This window comes from Schistocerca nitens, chromosome 1, assembly GCF_023898315.1.
Source record: "Schistocerca nitens isolate TAMUIC-IGC-003100 chromosome 1, iqSchNite1.1, whole genome shotgun sequence".
NCBI classification, from domain to species: Eukaryota; Metazoa; Arthropoda; class Insecta; order Orthoptera; family Acrididae; genus Schistocerca; species Schistocerca nitens.
The window spans coordinates 392,433,243-392,455,964 of record NC_064614.1 but is presented as its reverse complement, the minus strand read 5'-3'; the positions used below and the strand labels follow the sequence as shown (position 1 = coordinate 392,455,964).

General features: G+C 42.2%; 1 protein-coding gene across 1 annotated transcript in view; it reads left to right on the top strand.

Annotated features, from left to right (window-relative positions):
• LOC126249090 (sodium-dependent serotonin transporter) overlaps window positions 1-22,722 on the top strand; it is a 591,489-nt gene that overhangs the window by 65,803 nt on the left and 502,964 nt on the right. The gene's annotated exons all lie outside the window — the stretch shown is intronic.

Below are 22,722 nucleotides of genomic sequence, written 5' to 3'. Positions count from 1 at the left end.
GTGTTCCTTACAATTAATACAGTAAGAAAGTACATAACGCGGAGTGCTAAACTAAGGATGTAAGATTTTTGGAATCATATATAAATTTCTTATTTTTATTAGTGATACATCGCTTGTGGCATGGTCATACGCTAATGTATGCCATATAGTTTTTCTCGTTCCAATAGTACTTCCTTACCTGAATTCGATACATTCGATTAGTCTTTCACAGCATCTCTGCGTGGCACATTCATATACTCATACGTGCATACTCTGCAGGCTACGGTAGAGTGCGTGGCGGAGGGTACTCTGTACATCTACTAGTCATTTCCATTCCCGTTCCACTCGCAAATAGAGCAAGGGAAAAACGACTATCTGTATGCCTCTATGAGTCGTATCTTATGTTCGTGGTCCCTACCGGCAATGTATCTTAGCGGCAGTTCAGTCGATCTGCATTTAGTTTCAAATGCCGGTTCTCTAAATTTCTCAATAGTGTTCCTCGAAGAGAACGTCGCCTTCCCACCATGGATTCCCATTTGGGTTCTCGGAGCACCTCCGTAATACTTGCGAGTCGTCCGAACCAAACAGTAACAAACCTAGCAGCCCGCCCATGAATCCCTTCGGTGTCTTCGTTCAATCCGATCTGGTAGGGACCACAGACACTCGAACAGTCTCAACAATGGGTCGTATTAGTGCTCTACATGCGGTTTCTTTATAGATGAAACACACTTTCACAAAATTCTTCCAATAAACTGAAATCGACCATTCAGCTTCACTATCTCAACCCTCACACGCATGTTCAATTTCATATCATTTGCAATGTTACGGTCAGATATTTGAACGACTCGACTGTGTCAAGGAACACTCTACTAATCCTGAATCCGAACATTACAGGTTTGTTTTTCACAATCATAGGCATTAACTGACATTTTTCTTCATTTAGAGCTGCCATTCATCACACTAACTAGAAATTTTGTCTAAGTCATCTTGTAACCTCCTACAGTCACTCAACTTTGACACCTTCCCGTACACCACAGCATCATCAGTAAACGGAAGATTGCTGCTCATCCTGTCGACCAGATCAATTATAGATACAGAAAATAGCAACGGTCCTATTACATTTCCCATGGGCACTCCTGACGCTGCTCTTGTCTCTGATGAACGCTCATCATAGAGGACCACATACTGAGTTCTTTTATTTAATAAATCTTCGATCCACTCACATATTTGGAAACCTATTCCTTATGCTCGTACATTCGTTAACAGTCAGCAGTGGGGCACGTGTCAAATGCTTTTCGGAAATCTAGAAAGATGCCATTTGTCTGTTTCCCTTCATCCATACTCCGTAATATATCGTGTGAGAAAAGGGCAAGCTGCTTCGTGGACATAAGGTTCTCGGTAATTTATTATATCCGATGAGACCGGTCTTTTGCTCTTCTTATACACAGGAGTCACCTGCGTTTTTTCCCAGTCTCTTGGGACTTTGCGGTGGGCGAGAGATTCGCTATTAACGTAAGCTACGTAAAGGACCAATATCTCACAGTACTTTTTAAAAAATCTAAGTGGGATTCCATCCGGACCAGGCGGCTTGTTTATTCTCAACTCTTTCAATTATTTCCTACGCCAGCGATGCTTATTACTATATCATCCATACGACGTTCAGCTGTTACGTAATGCATTCAATTTATTTTCTTAGATCAGCGCTTTCAGCCAGTAATGGTAGTGTAAAAATTCTAATTAATCTCCATAACTAAACCTCAAGAGATGTAAAGACACGCCAACGAAGTGATTATGCCCATTTTGATGTATCCACTGACACAGAAATCTGTTCGTCAGGAGAGCCAGAAGTTGTTTAATGCAGTATGGCTGTACGCTATCTTGCTGGAAGTTACAAGTGTGAAGCGATATTCGAAGCCCGAGATAGAATTTGAAAATTTATGAGGAAAGAAACAAAATAATACATCACAGTTTTATTGTGCTGAAGCACAGTTAACTCACAAATCTGTTGTGGAATATTTTTTAAATGCTCAGCATGACCCCTTTTGTTGTATGCAAATTTCTACACTTTACCTTTTTCTTCCCAGAAATGTCGATCGATATCTTACTACCACATCCGAGGCGAAGGTGACACAATGGCAGTATCTTTTAGAAAGCCCCACTTTCAGAACGTCACATGGCGATTATGTGAAAGGATCAGGATAGACACAGCGCTAACACGTCATCTGCGTCCTATCTGTTTCTGTAGCGACCTGGACAGTCTCAGACAGAATCACTTGGGAGAGCGGATAAGCCACGAAATTCAGAAGACGCACGTCATGAGGAACCTAACGCGATTAATCAGTTTATCATTAAGGAATTAAGAAATGAAGAAATAATGCAAGACAGTGAAACTAAACGCGAATATAGTAAAAAAGCTCTATCTGTGAAGAAAAGTGCTAAACAACGCCACCAGGGAAAAGTCCAACAGGAAATTCGTGGTAAGTTAACATAACTACTGAAGTAAAAAGAGAAGTATAAACAGAATTATCGAGGAAAAGACATTTACTCATAGCATAAAAGCTAGGAAGTGCTATTTCTCAGAACGTAAATCCCGATTCACAAGAGCAAGTGGAAATCTGCTACCAGCGACACAGGGACCCCCAAATACCAAAGAAAGCCGAAAAGAAGCAAACAGACGAGGAGTCAAAGAATTTAAACATACAGAATGTTTTAAAAATGGATAACGCGTCACAAGAAAAGAAAATGCAATGATATACGAATGTTAAAATAAAATTGGCGATGAGAGGGTAGGATCCTTCAAACTGAACAGATGTATCAAGTGAAAAAAAGAAAAAAAAACGAAATTACAGTGAGACAAACATCATTTTCACCACTTAATTAGTAGAAGAAAGTGTGTTTGATGGCGTATGAAAGACATTAGGACTACACAATGGCTTTAGAGGATATGCATAAACGGTGCACTTAAGACATTTATTTAGGGCGGAAAGTCTTACCCCAAATTTGTATTTCCAAATTTGTTTTAAGGTGACGTTGGTTAGTTGGATAGACAATTGCTGTGCATACTCAAAATGTACAGCTAGTTAATGTTTTGCTCCATATAGATTAGATAATATAACACAGAATACATGACATTTTTCCGTTATTAGTGGCAACGAAACAAAGAATCATAGACTTCAGTTGTGTGAGTGGGAAAGATCAGTTCCGAAACTATAATTATTACTAAGAGTTGCGGATCTTAAAAGATGATTTAAGTGCGAAGGGTGCGTGGGTTCGGATGGACCATGGTCGAAAAGTTTCTACTTATATAAGGTCATTAGCAAGTTTTATGTTATACACTATCTCTCGTAAAGCGAAAATATGTTGACAGAAAGCTGAAGATCATGATGCCTATTACATGAACCGTAAGAAACTTTTCGCGGAAAACGAGTTAGAGGGATAAAGTTCCGAGTTGCTCAAAAATGGTTCAAATGTCTATGAGCACTATGGCACTTAACATCTGAGGTCATCAGTCCCCTATAACTTACAATTACTGAACCCTAACTAACCTAAGGACATCACAATGCCCGAGGCTGGGTTCGCACCTGCTACCGTAGCGGTCGCGCGGTTCCAGACTGTAGTGCCTAGAACCGCTCGGCCACAACGGCCGGCTCCTAATTGCTCACAAAAACGTTTGGTACCTCTGTATTGATCAAATGAGATAGTACGAAGTTCTCGGTGGCTAGGGAATGCTGAGCTTAAAATTAAAAAGGAAAAGTCTTGGTTCATTATGCTAAGGGCAAATCATCGGAAATTAAATTCACTAAGGAATGTTGTTTTAGTCTCCTACTGCGTCTATACAGAGTGTCCCAGGAGGGATCATCAGTATTCAGAGACATGGTACGAACTATCATTCGAAGCAAAAGAAGTGTAGTAAACATGGGCTCTAAAATGCATAAATTAAGAGCCACGACGATTTCTTCATCTTACTGTGAAACAAATCTTTTACTGTAAGATCTTTGCTTTCCATATTTTAGGAGGGGATAGTATGGATCCAAAAAAATATTGTTAACATGGGATCTAAAATTTATACCATAAGAGCTATGAGCACTTGTTCAGTAAAAGAGATGTGTTTCACAACAGCGAAGATACCCTACAGCGGATCAACGGCCATATCCACGTGACATTGTTATAGATGGAACGTCTACCACTGTGCATCAGTGTTCTTCGTGTTTAGTACTGCTACCAGGACTGTCAGGGTGTCAACAGTACCAGGTTCTGAGTGAGCGTGCCACATACCCGTATGAGACAGCGTTATCAGCACCAGCACCAATCCTCATTGTGGGTCTCCATTTCGTCGGTTGCTCGAATCGTGCAACATGCAGATTTGTGGAGAATTCAGATATGACTGTGGTCCGAGGTTGGCCTGCGTGACGTGAGGGCGGACAGACTCTTCGTTGAGGTTCGTAACATCTGAGTACTACAAGCGGAGATCTCCGTATTGTTTACAAGTGATGAGCTCTCTCCATCATTCTGTGTAATCCCTCACGGCTGGTCGGAAACAACAGCAGCCAGACTAGAGAATTACCGTCCCTAACGTAGGCTGTCGTTGAAGCCAAAATATCGGCCCCTCTGTAGCGATGTCGTGAGCGACAACCATGGATTGCTGATGAATGACGTTGCATTGTGTTCAACGATTAATCGCAGTTCGGCAGTATCCTAGATGAAAATCGTCGGCGTGTATGGCGGCGGCCTGGGGAGAGCTCCCTTTCTTTCAATGTTTGGAGAGGTACAGCGATGTTACTCCTGGCGTCCAGATGTAGGGACAGGTGTAACTTAATTTCACGGCTGGTAGTAATTGAGAGAATTACGAAGGGGAAACGATACGTCACGGACGTCCTGCGTTCTCATGTGTTACGCCGCGCGGGATTAGCCGAGCGGTCTGGGGCGCTGTAGTCATGGACAGTGCGGCTGTTCCCGGCGGAGGTTCAAGTCTTCTCTCGGGCAGTTTGTTCAAATGGCTCTGAGCACTATGGGACTTAACATCTCAGCTCATCAGTCCCCTAGAACTTAGAACTACTTAAACCTAACTAACCTAAGGACATCACAAACATCCATGCCTGAGGCAGGATTCGAACCTGAGACCGTAGCGGTCGCGCAGTTCCAGACTGAAGCGCCTAGGACCGCTTGGCCACTCCGCCCGGGAGGCAGTTTGCCCTTAGGATAATTTAGGTTAAGTAGTATGTAAGCTTAGGGACTGATGACCTTAGCGATTATGTCCCGTAAGATTTCACACACACACATTCTCATGTGCTACCTCTCATGCGACAGCATCGTAGCGCCATTTCTCGAGAAGAGAATACTCGTCCACAGGTGGCACGTGTCTCTACGAACTGTCTTCATGATGTTGAGAAACTCCCCTGGCCGTGAAGCCACCGAATCTATCCCTTACAAACGACGTATGGTACCAGCGCATACGTCAACTCTGTCTCAGTGCCAGTACTCGGATTTCACGGAGCAGTTACAACAGCTGTGGGCCAGCTTGAGAGGATACAGCGGCTTTACTACGACCTTCCCAACCGAATCAGTGAATGCATCATACCGTCGTACTGATATGTGAGCTCATATTGCCAAGTTCTTTTTCAATTTGACACGATTTTGTAATCAGACTCGATTTTGTAATTAAAGAAATACGATCACAGCCCAAGAGTTTACACAAAATGTCAGCAGATGCTACTGCTTGATACTGAAGAACAACGCGGCGACGAATAATTTCTTTTTGTTTTTGTTTTTTTTTTTTTGTTTAAGTTATCAGCGTTTTGACTGGTTTGATGTGGCCCACCACGAATTCCTCTCCTGTGCCAGCCTCTTCATCTTAGAGTATCACTTGCAATCTACATCCTCAATTATCTCCTGTAAGTATTCTAATCTCTGTCGTCCTCTACAGTTTTTGCCCTCTCCACCTCCTCCAGTACCATGGAACACATTCCCTCCTGATGTCTTAAGAGATGTCGTATCATCCTGTCCCTTCTCCTTGTCAGTGTTTCCCACGTATTCCTTTCCTCCTCAATTCTGCACAGAACCTCCTCAATCCTTACCTTATCAGTCCACCTAATTTACAACCTTTGTCTGTAGCAACTCATCTGAAATGCTTCAATACTCCCACAGTCCATGTTTCACTACCATACAATGGTGTGCTGAAAACGTACATTCTCAGATATTTCTTCCTCAAATTAAGGCCCATATTTGATACTAGTAGACCTCTGTTGGCCAGGAATGCCCTTTTTGCCAGTACTAGTCTGCTTTTGATGTCCTCCTTGCTTCGTGCGTCATTGGTTATTTTGCTACCTAGATAGTAGAATTCCTTCATCTACTTCGTGACTATCAATCCCGATGTTAAGTTTCTCGCTGTTCTCATTTCTGATACTTCTCATTACTTTCGTCTTTCTTCGATTTACTCTCAATCCATACTCTGTACTCATTAGATTGTTCATTCCGTTCAGCATATCATTTAGTTCTTCTTCACTTTCACTGAAGATAGCAATGTCATCAGCAAATCGTATCATTGATATCCTTCACTTCTTCGATATACAGATTGAACGTAGAGGCCAAATACTACATCCCTGTCTTACATCCTTTTTAATCCGAGCACTTCGTTCTTGATCGTTCACTCTAATTATTCCCTCTAGGCTCTTGAACATATTGTATGTTACCTATCTTTCCCTATGCCTTGCACTGTTTTACACTGTCGAAAGCTTTTTCCAGGTCGACAAATCCTATGAATGTGTCTTGATTTTTCTTTCGTCTTGCTTCCATTATCAACCGCAACATCAGAATTTCCTCTGATGCCTTTACCTTTCCTAACGCAAACTAATCGTCATCTAACACATACTCAATTTTCTTTTCCGTTATTCTGTATATTATTCTTGTCAGCAACTTGGATGCAACGGCCGTGAACTTGATTATGCGATAATTCTCGCACTTGTCAGCTCTTGCAGTCTTCAGAATTGTGTGGATGATATTTTTCCGAAAGTCAGATGTATGTCGCCAGACTCATACATTCTACACACCAACGTGAATAGTCGTTTTGTTGCCACTTCCCACAGTGATTTGACAAATTCTGATGGAATGTTATCCATCCCTTCTAAATTATTTCATCTTAACTCCTCTAAAGTTCTCTTACATTCAGGTTCTAATACTGAATCCCCTATCTCTTCTACATCGACTCCTGTTTCTTCTTCGCCGGCCGGATTGGCCGAGCGGTTCTAGGCGCTACAGTCTGGAACCGCGCGACCGCTACGGTCGCAGGTTCGATTCCTGCCTCGGGCATGGATGTGTTTGATGTCATTAGGTTAGTCAGGTTTAATTAGTTCTAAGTTCTAGGGGACTGATGACCTCAGATGTTAAGTCCCATAGTGCTCAGAGTCATTTTTTGTTTCTTCTTCTATCACATCAGACAAATCTTCCCCCTCATAGAGGCGTTAAGCGTACTCTTTCCACCAATCTGCTCTCTCCTCTGTATTTAAAAGTAGTATTCTCGTTGTACTCTTAATGTTACCACCATTGCTTTTAATGTCACCGAAGGTTGTTTTGACTTCCCTGTATGCTGAGTCAGTCCTTCCGACATTCATTTCTTTTTCAATTTCTTGAACTTTTTCATGTAACCATTTCGTCTTAGCTTCCCTGCACTTCCTACGTATTTCATTCTTCAGCGACGTGTATACTTGTATCCTGTACATTATATGCAATACGTATTCGATGCCCGATGTGCTGAACGTTCACGCAGAGCCGGGATGCTCTAGTTTTCATCCATCGTCAAAGGTGACTGTTACATTCCTTGCCTCTAGTGGCCGAGCATTCTCTTTTAACATGGAGAGACAATACTCCTGGTTTTAACCCTTTCTGTTTTAGGCTACTCCATGTATTCTCGTCATTATGTACGAGTGGTGATCACATGTTGTATCTAGTGCCGCTCCGGGGTAGTGACGTCATTCAACAATTAAGGTTGGCTGGCAGCTACGGTGACGTGTGCGACATACACTGTAAAGCAGATTCTACATCTACATCTACATCCATACTCCGCAAGCCACCTGACGGTGTGTGGCGGAGGGTACCCTGAGTACCTCTATCGGTTCTCCCTTCTATTCCAGTCTCGTATTGTTCGTGGAAAGAAGGACTGTCGGTAGGCTTCTGTGTGGGCTCTAATCTCTCTGATTTTATCCTCATGGTCTCTTCGAGAGATATACGTAGGAGGGAGCAATACACTGCTTGACTCTTCGGTGAAGGTATGTTCTCGAAACTTTAACAAAAGCCCGTGCCGAGCTACTGAGCGTCTCTCCTGCAGAGTCTTCCACTGGAGTTTATCTATCATCTCCGTAACTCTTTCGCGATTATTAAATGATGCTGTAACGAAGCACGCTGCTCTCCGTTGGATTTTCTCTATCTCTTCTATCAATCCTATCTGGTACGGATCCTTCACTGTTGAGCAGTATTCAAGCAGTGGGCGAACAAGCGTACTGTAACCTACTTCCTTTGTTTTCGGATTGCATTTCTTTAGGATTCTTCCAATGAGTCTCAGTCTGGCATCCGCTTTACCGACGATCAACTTTATATGATCATTCCATTTTAAATCACTCCTAATGCGTACTCCCAGATAATTTATGGAATTAACTGCTTCCAGTTGCTGATCTGCTATTTTAAATGATAAGTGGAACAAGCCTGAAGACATTGCATTACAGTAGTAAGTACTTCAGCGACTGATTTAACAACCTCTTTCCCACCATTGATATTTCTAGAGTTTCGACAACTGAAGACGTCGCAGTAGAATGCGTCACACCAGAAGGCGTCTGAGCATAGTCGCGAAGAGGTCATAATCTGTATGTGTGCTCCACTGACGAATATGTATGGTGTCTTACAGCCTTAGGCCACTGAAGAGATGGATAGTGCATTACGTCATTATATCTAAATCAGTATCTCTATGAGCAGACAGATGGATAAAAGTTCATTTTCCTTTATTGTATTGCTTTCACTAAACATTTTTAACGTGTCTTTCTGAGTTTTTGTGCAGCGTTTGGTTACACGCAAAACTATCTGGATAGGAATAACATTTTGCTCGATTACTCAGGCTGCTTAAAACATTGCAAAATTTTTCTAACACTTTCCTCAATATCAAATCGCTGTATTATAGGCTAAAACTAAGAGTGATATAGTTACGGAGTAGATGCGAATCATCAGCTATTGAGAAGTATTTATTTGTGCAGAAACGTTACAAATTTTCTGATATATATTATATGGGGTGTCGGTTGTGGTTGGATGCATACTGTATACCTTATGATGCACACGATGAAATTCTGGTGGCCAACAGAATGGGAGACCACTCCAAATGATCATGCAGATTAATTTAAATAAGGATACTGTCACACACCTGAAACGTCTTATTTAAATAAATATTAATAGGAATGGCCCAATTAGGCATGAAACAAATGGGTACCACACAACCCACGTAGCTATGTTAATAGGAGGAGGGATCTTCTAGCTTTTAATGGGAACAAGTAATCACTGTAACAATTAGATTTACTGTCTTTAAACATTAAAATAACTCAGTGATGTACTGACAAACGGACAAGGGATTGTAACTCTAAATTGTAACCTTGGTATGGCTGGATGTGAAAGATGAAACATAGTTACGTTAATAATTCGTGGACACACAGAGGGACTGCTTAAGTGTTAGTTATATCAAGAAAGACCTCGGAAAGATAGGAGAAAACACCATAAGATTGCCAAAACGTGCAGAGGGCAATGAGCTGGATTCGTGACTTTAAAATCGTGTACTCGGCTCCTGAAGGAAGCGAGTTAACTTCGCTTCTAAATGGCGTCCGCAAGTGCAACTCACCAGGCGCGCAGAATACGAATAAATTGGACGGTGGCTGTAGCGATAGCAGTTTCAGATGCAATTGTCTCGTTGTACGTAACGTTCAAGTATAGACATCCTTCCAGTGGCAGCAAGGCTTATCTCACCAGTCATCTCTCCTAACCTGAAGTCTTTACCCCGCAAAAACTTGGACAAAAGTCTCCTCCTTCTGGTTGCTCTGTAACCCTGGTGTTTTCCGCCAGAGTAGGAACTCGCCGGCCAATGGTGACAAAATGCAAGCGCCGAGCACTAAAACTAAGTGAAGATTTCAACAATATCCTATTGTGGATTTTTGCTATGTCGAACCAATAGTGCTCTTAGATGTGGAAGAAGGCAGAAAATCTCTCACACTACATGGCACAGTTTTTCAAAGGGCCTATCCACTGGTCTGCACATATACACGGCGAAAAAGTGCACGCTCTCGACAAAATGAAAATATGATCTAATCAGAAAGCTGGATTTTCAAAGTTTAAACTTAACGTTATTCCGAGGAGTTGTAACGAAAATTCACATGGCCTCTGAGAAGCCACAGCTGGCTAGAAACATCTTATCTTGATAAATGCCTTCTGCGAAGAATTCGATGTTCGTTTGGACAGAAAAAGTTGCGTCTCGTGTCGCACCTTCCGTGAGGGGGGGGGGGGGGAGGGGGGGGGGCGGCAGGGGCGGATGAGAATTACCGCGAATGGCAGTCAGGGACCCGAACTAGGGCTCTATATTTCTGTAATTGCCAGTTTCTCTTAAAAGGATTTTTATCCCGTGCAGCCAGCTTGTAAGTTTTCAACTCTTGGAAACCTCCATCATGCTACAAAGGAAACGTAAAGAAACCAACACTGAAATGGAAACAGCTCCTGGCGTGATAATCCATATCCACAATTATAGAGTAGTATAACTGAGCGGCTACTAGATCGACGGAGCTTGCATATCATCCTCTGAAATATGTTAGTAGACAATCATAGAGAAAATTAACAATGTTACAGTCTGTCTTTTAAAAGTACGTGGATTTTATGAAATATTAATTACGTGGCCTTTTCTTCTTTCTAACCTTAACAGGAAATTTTTACATTCATTTTACGTAATCAGTAGTACTGGTAAAGGTTTTGCTCACTACTGAAGTACAAAGGAATGTTCGGACTCCCTCCTTGACTGGAAAAATTTTATTTCGTTGGTCATAAGCAGCTATGCAGCCATTATTTATTACCTGAGTAACATTGAGGTCTTTGGTGTCAGAAGAAAAGTAAAGCCTGAATAATGTGAAACTAATTTTTAATTTTATTTTCGCACTTAGCACTTAAAGAAACTTGGGAAGAGAGAAATCCACCATTGTAGAGAAATATGCAAGCAATGTCTTATTTGCGCGTTTATCGATATGACTGGAAAAACATTATTATATACAAGTTTTAAACACTTAGACGTGTCGTTAATTACATTTGAAACTGAATTTAGGTGAAGTTGTATGCAGTCTGTATAAATTCAGACAAAACGCTCTATTACGAAAGGGATCCTGTTGCAAAATCGTAGCACAAACCTTTCGGTGCGTTATACGATCATTAATATTTACGATGGTCCTCATAACCGAACTTTACGAGTGAATAGTATTTTCAAATTTTAACATTACCTGATTCGCTCCGTTGACTTGAAGACTGATATTAGTTATCAACGTTTTCCAATATATTCTGCTTCTTGTGTTACTGTTGTCTCAATATGTGTACTAGATTTAGGGAAAGGTAGTCACTTGTTCTCCGCAAAAATTGAATGTGATGGGTAGCGTCGGATATCATTTCGGATACAGTATAAAAAGTATTTTACACATATTTTTGAGGAGTTGTGTAAAAAGGCAGTACTTCCTTACCAAAGTAACTATATTCCACGCTTCTGGAAGGCAGATGATACACAGTGTAAGAATGAAGAAATGTTAATTACGGTGCTTGTAAAATTTCATACAAAGTAATTGTAAATATGTTTCAAACTGAGTTACGCTTTTGTCTAAAAGTCACATTCATATTGGGAATTTTGCAGTATAACTGCGTTGATACTCACGTATTACTAATGCAACACGGGTTCAGTTGTTAAAATTAATTTCCGATTTCTGCACTTCACAAACCGCATGACGACAGGCAACCGTCACGTGAGTCTGATGTTGGTGTCAAAGCTCAGAACAGCAATCCTTGGGGCATACATGGTTTCAGCATATCTATTATGTAAGGTTGCATCCATGTGAACAAAATGGATGTCAGCTTGAGCTGTAGTCATATGACATGGGCACATACGCTCTGGAACGGAACAAGCTGGACTCCGAAGAAATGTGGTTCCTATTTCCAGCCAATCTCACAGATTTAGATATTCTGTGGTGCCCTAAAGCGCTTAAGGCAAAGTTCGAATGGTTCTTTTCGAATGAACATTGTCGATATGCTTCCCGTCCTCTATCCTAGCAGCTGAACATTAAGCTCGAATATTCAATCATTTTTTCCCAAACGATCGTGCTACGCACGACGATACTCTTCTTACTGATCTCACAAACTCTTCGCTGTGGAAGTAGCATGCCAGTGTCACGCTGCGATAAACAAATTTGCCAGAGGCCAATCTTTCTGCCACATTCGAACTCCATCACATGTTGATGTTTTGTCTTTTGAGATCTTGTATGCACTTTTCCACTTTTTCGCACGGCTCCTTAGTGACTAACATTGTCCTAACATTTCTTTCCCGCTACATAAGGAAGGGTGTTTGTGTCCTACAAGCACGCCACCTCTGCTACCTTAACAAGTTATTTCAGGTAAACTTTACGCATAGTTTTAGTTTGGTTAACTCTGATCGATCCACGTGACTGAGGTGTTGCAGGGTTTAGGACAGTGGACTCGTATTCGGGAAAACGACCGTTCAAAACCCCATCCGGACATACAGATCTGGATTTTCAGTGATTTTCCTACATCGTCCCAAGGGAATGCTGATATGGTTTCTTTGAAAGGGCTTGGATGATTTTTTTTCCCATCCTTCCAGAATTCTAGCTTCTGCTCCGTATCTAATGACCTCGTTGTCGAATGTACGGTAAACTCAGAACTGTCTTCCTTCCTTCTGTGTATTAGTTCCGGTTTCAGAGCAGTTAACGTCTAATTACTGGTACCTAGAATGCTTTCAAAGGGGGTTTCAGCACCTAGACCAGTGGTCGTCAAACTGCGGCCCGCGGGCCGCATGCGGCCCGAATCAGGTATTCGTGTGGCCCGCGATTCTCATCCATATTTTGTAACAATATGTATCTGACAACTAACAGCCGAATCCAAAACGTCAACTAACGTTAAAAACTGTAGTTTTCCTGATAATTAACAAAAAAATTACTTACACAGCCAGTTAAGATTTTAAGATGTGCTTAATTTTAATCGATGTTGATGAATTCGCCCATGAGCTAAGTAAAGTTACCTTTGGGGTATAGGGGTCACGTAGCGCGGCCAGTGCTGTGTTACAGCGGAAAAATTTTATTGTTTTGTCTTCCAGTACCGATAACTCACTTGCGCGAAAGTCTCGTAGCAGTCAACTGCTACGGTATGAATTTTGAGTCGGAAGTAACATGGATTTGTGAATGCGTGTTACAGAGATGGTCATCTCGAAATGTCGTACTTACTTGCAGCGAGGAACATTACATTAAAGATCTTAAAATACAATGCAATGAGTAGAAGAAAACTGACATTCAAATCATATGTCATAGTGTCTCACATTGATTAATGCTTTGGAACATAAATACATTTACTTTTGTTAACCAATTAACCATCCGTTCACACAGACAACACAAGACTTAGTTAGGCAAAGCTGTGCTACGACTTTGGGGTCGCTGAGGGTGCAACAATCTGAAATAGAGAACAGCTGACACGAAGTGGTCTGAATGGTACTGATTTTTAACGATCACTACATCGGGGCCAGCTGCCAACTTATAGCTCCCTTACCACAACTAGTCCACGCTTGCAACTTAATGATTTGTACAGCTTACCAGTTAATAATGAGATTGGTACATATGCGGCCCGAGCTCTCGTCCCTCAATATTAATACTGGCTCTCGAGCAAAAAGCTTCGACGATCACTGACCTAGACGTTCATCCGACCAGTCTTTTGCTTCCTGTCGAATGCAGGTTACAATGAGCCGCCGTTGTCATCCACAGGAAGGAATGTGGTGCACGCTGTTAAGAACACATTTCCGACTGGAAAGCATTTCGCCGCGTAAGCCCTACGTGATGGACCACAGAGAAGTGCTCCCGTGAAGCGACCTGCTGCTCGTGCTGCCGCGGCAGGTGGCGTGGCGGCCGCCGTTAGCTCGTGGACAGTCAGCGGGATGCTGGGGAACCAACCCGTCAGCCACCGCTGCTGACGCGGCAGCCGCCGGCACCGGCGCTGACTCGGCCGACGTCCGAAGATGGACGCAGCTGCTCTCCACTTCCTCTCGCTCGTTTGTTTTCGTCGTCGAAAGCCTTACGTTTGCCTCCTAATTCATTGCTACTGAATCTGAACGTGTGAATCTTTGGTTTGGGTCTCACTGCGGGTTTTCATTGCCGAGGCTTTACAAGCACAAAATATCGTTGTGAGTGAGAATTCATAATAAAGTACCGAGAAAATGATTGATTACTTTCAGGTGATGTAATTTTTTATTTGCAGAATGTGCTTAAGTTGATGTTCCGTTTATAAGGGATACTCTTTCGGCAGATAGGATTCTGGGCAGTATTGAAAATTTCTAGTGGAAGTTTCATCTTTGGGAGTGTCCGTAATTTATCATATAGATTTCCTCGACATTCTTCCGGTAATTAAACATAAAATAAAATAAAATTAATACCAATGGCCTGCTGAAATGTTTAACGAATTAATTTATCTGTCGAAACATAATAAAGGTTGTGTCTGGTATCTAAGGTGCAATAACACACTGGGAGATATGGGTAAATGTTGTCTTAAAATATGAGTAGTCGAGACGGGGTTATGCTGATGATGTTAACGCTCAGCTATTTTTCGTAAATTCCTTACTGTATGGTAGCTAGTTGTATTAATTTTTATTTTAACATTATCACAATCATACTGCTAATTTTAAAAACTAATTCAACTGCGCGTCGTTACGTTCTTTGGACCTCTTTCTTACTGTAAACTTTTTTGTTCCCGATGTAGGCTTCGTAGTCAAGCAACGTCTTTCTCATGTTATCTCAATGAAGAGGTGGAGCACTAAATAACAGAGAAGAAGAGTACCAGGTATCTGTCGAGGGACCTGTACCGGAAGAACGTAAAGCTAGTAAAAAGACTCTTAAAAACAATAAACCTCCGGGAGAAGACAATACTACAGCAGAAGTGATAAAATATGGTTGATAATAACTAATAAGGTACTTGCATGAGATCATAGTGGAAATATGGTGGAAAGAAAATATGCGGGAACAGTGAAATACAGAAATGTTGTACCCTATACATAAGAAACATGACAAAGCCGACTGTGCGAATTATAGAGGAATTGCACTGCTCTGTATAGTACACAAACTATTAGGATAAATCATGGAGGAGTGACTCAGAAAATATGTAGAAGAGTATCTAGGAGCCTATCAGTGTGGTTTCAGAACTCAGAGATCCATTGCAGATCAGATTTTTACACCATTGTGTGCAATGTCGCCTTGGAGAGGGTAATGCGAAAGACACAAAGCGGCAACCCTGAGAGAGCACTGTTCAATGGAGTGATGCAGGATCTTACATACGTAGATGATATTGATATGTTATCCAGGAGGAAACAGGACCTGGAAGAAAAGCTTGAAAGATTAGATAGATATGGAGCGTAGATTGGGCCAGAAATTAATCAAAGACCAAGTATATGTTAACATCAAGGAAAAGGTATAGTGAAGGAGAAAAAAGCGTGACATTGAACAGGAAACAATATCAACGCTGTGAGGAATTGAAATATCTTGGGTCATTTGCTAAGTGGGAATAATTACACTACTAGCCATTAAAATTGCTACACAACGAAGATGACGTGTTACAGACGCGAAATTCAACCGACAGGAAAAAGGTGCTGTGATATGCAAATGATTAGCTTTCAGTGCATTCACACAAAGTTGGCGCCGGTGGGGACACCTACAATGTGCTGACATGAGGAAAGTTTCATAAAGATTTCTCATACACAAACAGCAGTTGACCGGCGTTGCCTGGTGAAACGTAGTTGTGATACCTCGTGTAAGGAGTAGAAAGGCGTACCATCATGTTTCCGACTTTGATAAAGGTCGGATTGTAGCCTATCGCGATTTCGGTTTATTGTATCGCGACATTGTTGGTCGCGTTGGTCGAGATCCAGTGACTGTTAGCAGAATATGGAATCGGTGGGTTCAGGAGGGTAATACGGAACGCCGTGATGGATCCCAACGGTCTCGTATCATCAGCAGCCGAGATCACAGGCGTCTTATCCACATGGCTGTAACGGATCGTGCAGCCAAGTCTCGATCCCTGTGTCCACAGACGGGGACGTTTGCAAGACAACAACCATATGCACGAACAGTTCGACGACGTTTGCAGCAGCATGGATTATCAGCTCGGAGACCATGGCTGCGGTTACCCTGGACGCTGCATCACAGACAGGAGCGCCTGCGATGGTGTAGTCAACGACGAACCTGGGTGCACGAATGGCAGAACGTCATTTTTTCGGATGAATTCAGGTTCTGTTTACAGCATGATGATAGTCGCATCCGTGTTTGGCGACATCGCGGTGAACACACATTGGAAGCGTGTATTCGTCATCGCCATACTGGCGTATCACCTGGCGTGATGGTATGGGGTGCCATTGGTTACACGTCTCGGTCACCTCTTGTTCGCACTGACGGCACTTTGAACAGTGGACGTTACATTTCAGATGTGTTACGACGCGTGGCTCTACCCTTCATTCGAGCCCTGCGAAACCCTACATTTCCGCAGGATAATGCACGACTGCATGTTGCAGGTCCTGTACGGGCCTTTCTGGATACAGAAAATGTTCGACTGCTGCCCTGGCCAGCATATTCTCCATATCTCTCACCAATTGAAAACGTCTGGTCAATGGTGGCCGAGCAACTGTGTCGTCACAATACGCCAGTCACTACTCTTGATGAACTGTGGTATCGTGTTGAAGCTGCATGGGCAGCTGTACCTGTACACGCCATCCACGCTCTGTTTGACTCAATGCCCAGGCGTATCAAGGCCGTTATTACGGCCAAAGGTGGTTGTTCTGCGTACTAATTTTTCAGGATCTATGCACCCGAATTGCGTGAATATGTAATCACATGTCAGTTTTAGTATAATATATTTGTCCAATGAATACCCGTTTATCATCTGCATTTCTTCTTGGTCTAGCAATTTCAATGGCCAGTAATGTATATGAGACAATAAACACATGGAAGCATTAGTGCTGGTAACAGGAGCTACTTTGCACTGATTAAAGTATTTAAAGCAAGAAACTATAGTAGGAATCTGAAGCTGGCAGCGTATCGTACAGTAGTGAGACCTGTGGTGGTGTATGGTTCGGAGACTTGGAAAATGACGCAAAACGATGAGGAGTTGCTGCAGAGATGAAAAAGGAGGGTACTTAGGAAAATCTTTGGGCCAGTGAATGATAGGGGTATTTGGCGAATTACAAATAATGGGATGAGGGAGTTGTACAACAAACCAGATATCGTGACAGAAATGAAGGCGTGACAGAAATAAATAGTAATAGACTACGTTGGTTGGGACATGTGGAAAGAATGGTGGAGAGCAGCACAATCAAGAAAGTTTTCAAGGAAAAATCAGGTGGACGCCTTGTAAGGGACAAAGGACCAGATGGTTAGACAAGGTGTAGGAGGACTTGAGAAGAATGCGAGTTAGAAGATGAAGAGCCAGCAGAGAAGAGTGGGCAGAGATTGTCCAGGAGGCCAAGGTCCTACACTGGCTGCAGCGCCAAAAAGTAAGTCGGTAAGTAACGTGTTTTTCATAGCTGAGATATTTAAAACACTTGCACTTTGATCATGGGGCAGGATAACAATAATGACTTACGTTGAATGCATTTTTGTTAAAAAAAAGACAGTATGTTAATTAAGTAAACATCGCCGTGTATTTCTTATTGAGACGAGTACAATGAAAAGATTATTGTGCTGAAAATTAATATATAATAATGTAAGAGTTTTTCATTTAAAAAAAAATTACACATAAACATATCTCCGGATGGATCACGTTCTGTGGCATATGGAACACACTACCTAGTCTTACAATGGAGGGTCAACGTAAATATTATCACATGCAGGACACTACACTGCACTACAGTTTCCTCGTAGTGTTTCTGTTTTTTTAAATGTTCTCGTTCTGTGTTGTGTGCTTTATTATATCAAACAGCTTTTTCATTGGTGGGATTGTTAAAACACTTGTAATTTCCGCCATGTGGCTGTGCTGCTCATTTTATCACTTGCTTTTTTTCTGTACGCAATGGTTAAAAAAATACTTCGGTGCAGTTTTGGTTTAACGAGAGCATCATTTGTTGGAGACATTCGTCCTTTGTTTCGCTCTACCTGACGCTTATCAGGAGATTCTGTGAACAGACCTTTAGATGCTGCAGCCTGAGCAGCAGCTTTTCCAGTTTCGGGACGGTCTGTAAGAAGAATACGATCTGTGGTTTTCGCCTCAGTAAAACTGTACAATTGAAACTCGCGGGATCAAAAGGTTAGAATGCAGAACCTTTCAACCCATTAACTGCATTACCGACTGTAAATGCCTCGGAAGAAGCAGAGCTCAATAGATCCCCAGTAGAGGTCGTGAACTTGCCAAGGTCGGATGTACCAAAAGTCTTTGATTTTAGGAATAAGACTAACAAGAATAACAGGAAGTACCCCGTCAGTGCAAAAAGTTCCCGGACTGGATTAATTAGAAATAGAGAAAGGTAAGGAAGGTTGTTTTAGCGCTTCAGGTGTTCTGCATAGTCTTCTCCGTTAACCCACTTGCGTACAGCGGAAAGAACAATTATAAAACCGCTTGAAGCAGCCGGAAAACTCCTTTGACACGTTGTTCAGTTCAGATGCCCTTCTACATTTTGTCGTGTTGTAGTAGGTTTCGTATCGATGACACCAGTGCTTCCTCTCCCCCTGATGATTTTTTCCAGAAAATACTTTTCCGTGTTTTCCATTTCATTAAATGAAACAACAAGTTTACTGTTACCAATCACTGTTTATTTATCTCCAGGACGCGTTTCAATGGTTTAAAGCTCCATCATCAGGTAGATTTACATTTGTTAGTATGACATTTGTATGTGTGTTGTGTTACGATTTTTTGGAGGAACTTGTGGCACTGTCTAATGCTGTGAACACACACACAAACGTCAAATGTCATACCAACAAATGTAAATCCACCTGATGATGGTGGTTTAAACCTTTGAAACGCGTCGTGGAGATAAATAAACAGTGATTGGTAACAGTAAACTTGTTGTTTCATTTAATGTCAATAACAGTCACGCTAAAGCCTAACCTAAAATGTTCGCATTTAAAGTTTTCCGTTTCATTCAAGTCACGGCAGGGGTCAATGTATTGTTGCTTTTCTTCTGGAGTTAAGGTGAGGGGGATAAACTTTACTCTTCTTAAAAACACTCTGGATAATGTCTTTAACACTTGATTTAAAGATGTTCGGTTCGTTCCTACACTGAGGCATGCGACACAACAAAATTGATGCACCACGGCCGGACGTCCTCCGCTTAACATTGGCTGCTCGCAACTGAGTCGTCTGATCGACATGTGTTGTTTACAATCGTTAATTCTAGCTTCCACCGTAGTTACTGCTTTGTCGTCGTTTCTACGCCAGGGATGAAATCAGTCCCGGAACTTCCAGGACGGACAGAATATATAGCGACTTTGAAACGTATATATCTAAAACAGCCATGTGTAGCAAAGAGTAACTAAATACCTTATATTTTATTTCACAAGAACTTTTAATGAATGTCTTAAAACTTGTGTAATGGGTCGCTATAATTAAAGTGCAGCTATACACAGAGGTCCTCTGTGGACTGTAATTATCATGGCAGCGAAACTTGGTAGATATTCTGTTGCGTTTAGCATTTATGCTAAAAAGGATTGACCAGCAGGTGTAAATCTTGCGCTGTGAACGTAAGAAGTAAAAAAAAGTTTTTATATGCAATAGATTAGGAACGAGACTTGAGCTGAAAAGGCCAAGCAAGTGAGAATGGCATATTGTTAGTTTTCGTATTAACCGCCACCGCTTACGCAGTTTGTTCAGTATGAGCACCGCAGATGTCGATGAGATACTGCATACGTAAAACGATGTGATCAACAGTTGTTTGCAGCAGTGCCGGTAGAATCTGAGCCTTCAGATAGGTAGAGGCACAACGTGTCCCTTGTAAACGCGTTCCTTTAGTCACATGATTTCAAACCGGGTGATATAAGAAGCCATGCGTTTGTAAACCTCTGGAGATAACACGTTCGTGGAAGGTTACGTTAAGCAGATCTTTCACTGGGCGAGCGACATGAGGTGTTGCTCCAAACATTCGTTCCCACACATTTGTGCTCTTTCATAACATGCAGACGCCACAGAACAAACGACAGGCCCTCTGTATGTATTCTTTTCATAGAAAGACGGATAGAGAATAAAGGTGTTTGTGAATCCACTCCACAGAGTCACATACAGCGAGAGCATTTGCTCTTCGTGCACGTCATGCGGTTTGACAGTGCACGGCACTTCTATCTATTCACTGAACCCTGTAGTGTAAAAGGTGCCTCATCATTCCGTAGAATACTGCCCACCCACGTCATCAACCTTGATCCGTGACAGAAACCGAAGAGCAAATTCAGACTGTTCTTGCGAATCATGAGGTTTCAGTTGCTGCACCGTCTGGATCTTGTACGGGCACCAAGGTAAAATAGACAGCAAAACTTTCAGTACTATTGCCCATGGAATGGACATTTCTCAGGACACTGCACCAGAAGTAGCACTAGCCAGAGCACTTGCTGCATGGTCAGTTACAGCAGCAGTAACCTCGTCATTAATTTCCACCGGGATAGGGCGCCTTCCCCTTCCAGGTGCCACACCAAGTTCACTCGTATTTCCGAATTTGATTATCATCTTCTTTAAACTATTCAATGACACTGGGCCTCTCTTCAGACCTTTCAGTCGGTGACACTCTCTCAACGCAGCACTACCACTGCTGACGTGAACATAAAACAGTGCCACTAACAGCGCACGGTCTCTCTTCTCGGTAGCCATACTGTTCAGTTACGTTAAGGGTTCTCAAATGGCAGCGATGATGACGACAAAGTGTACATCGCCAGATTTGCACTTGGTGTTAAAAACTGGAACTAATTTGTTTTCAAGTGTAAATCGGTTCCGCGTTAACGCATTATCATGTCTTTAATTATAACCACCTAGTACAGGATATACATCTAATTTACACAGAAGTGGCGGTAGAGAGTTCACTACGAGAGTTTTTCACCGTGCGAAGCGTTCGGATGCATGTATGGTGGTGCTGCCTGAAAGTATCAACTTTAACTAACTTCATCAACTTGCTCACGTCTCCTCTATCTGGCAACTGGCACCTCTGTGCCACATATGATAATTGGCATGTCGTCCTTGATAGAAGACTGAAGGAAAGTTGAAGTATACGCCTGTATCTGTATTTGTAAAGATGATATAACATAAGAGAACCAAATATAGCGATGGAGAATAAAGGAAAAACGTTCGAACGATAAATGATAATCTTTCGAGAGAATGTAACTGGGTATAGCATATGTGAGACAATTTCTTTACTGCATTGTTAATGCGTCACTCGCTAGCGAGGAAAAGTATTTGACATCCTACTGCTCCAGTCTGTGTGGCGCATCCATAATGTTCGTGGTGTCAATGTCGTCAGGTACTGAGGTACTGTTTACGTGCGTATAGAATATCTACAACATTTCGTGTTATTTAAATTCACCTGCTACCGTTGGTACGATTCACTGCAGCTGATTAGCAATCAGACACCTATTTCCTTCGGTGCAAATGACAGGCTTTTATCCTCGCAGTGGCTTGCCGGCACATAGATTTTGCATCGAGACTGATCCATCATGACTCGTAAGCTAGAAGACACTACCATCGAACTTAGCAGTCTTCGGTTTTTCCAGTACTTAACCAAAGTTTCTATTATAAAACATGAAACTAGTTCACATACCTCGCAGAGCTATGGCAGCTAAAATCCCTCTGTAGTACTACTGAGTGTTTATACTGTAAGCAATTTCATAACAACCTGTTTTCGGGGCAAGAGACCGATGAGAAATGTTCGTACGACCTTACTGGCCGGGACATTCCATCTCGGTTTCTTCGCCCACATGGTGCAGGTCTTTCTATTTGACTGCACTTCAGCGACCTGCGGGTCCTTACGATGAAGCTGAGATGAAATGATTAGGACAACACAAACACCCAGCGAATGAAACCTCCGACCCGGACGGAAATCGAAACCGGGACACCCAATCTAGGGACGGGCTACACCACGAGCTGAGGACAGAGAACGATGCTGAAATGTGTCACACACGACAAGATGTTTGCAAAAAATTCATCCGATTTTACAAAACTGAGTTTTTACTTGAATTAATGTGTATGCTTGAGATTAATTTTAGCTTGTGCATAAAAACAGAAGGTTTACCGTCGCGCCAGTTGTATACGGGTATTGGCTGTTTATGTGGTTGCCTGTGAGAGTCCCCTGTTGCAGCTATCTCGCTCACTGGCTCTCTCGCTTGTGTTTTAACCAGTGTGCGTCGAGAGAGGTGGCGATAGCACGGCAACAATAAGGCATCTTGGTACACCGTTCGAGCAGGAGCAATTCAGTTTCAACAGTGCGGACGCGAATTTCGAGATTACGGCCACGACGATGGAATCACCGTAAGG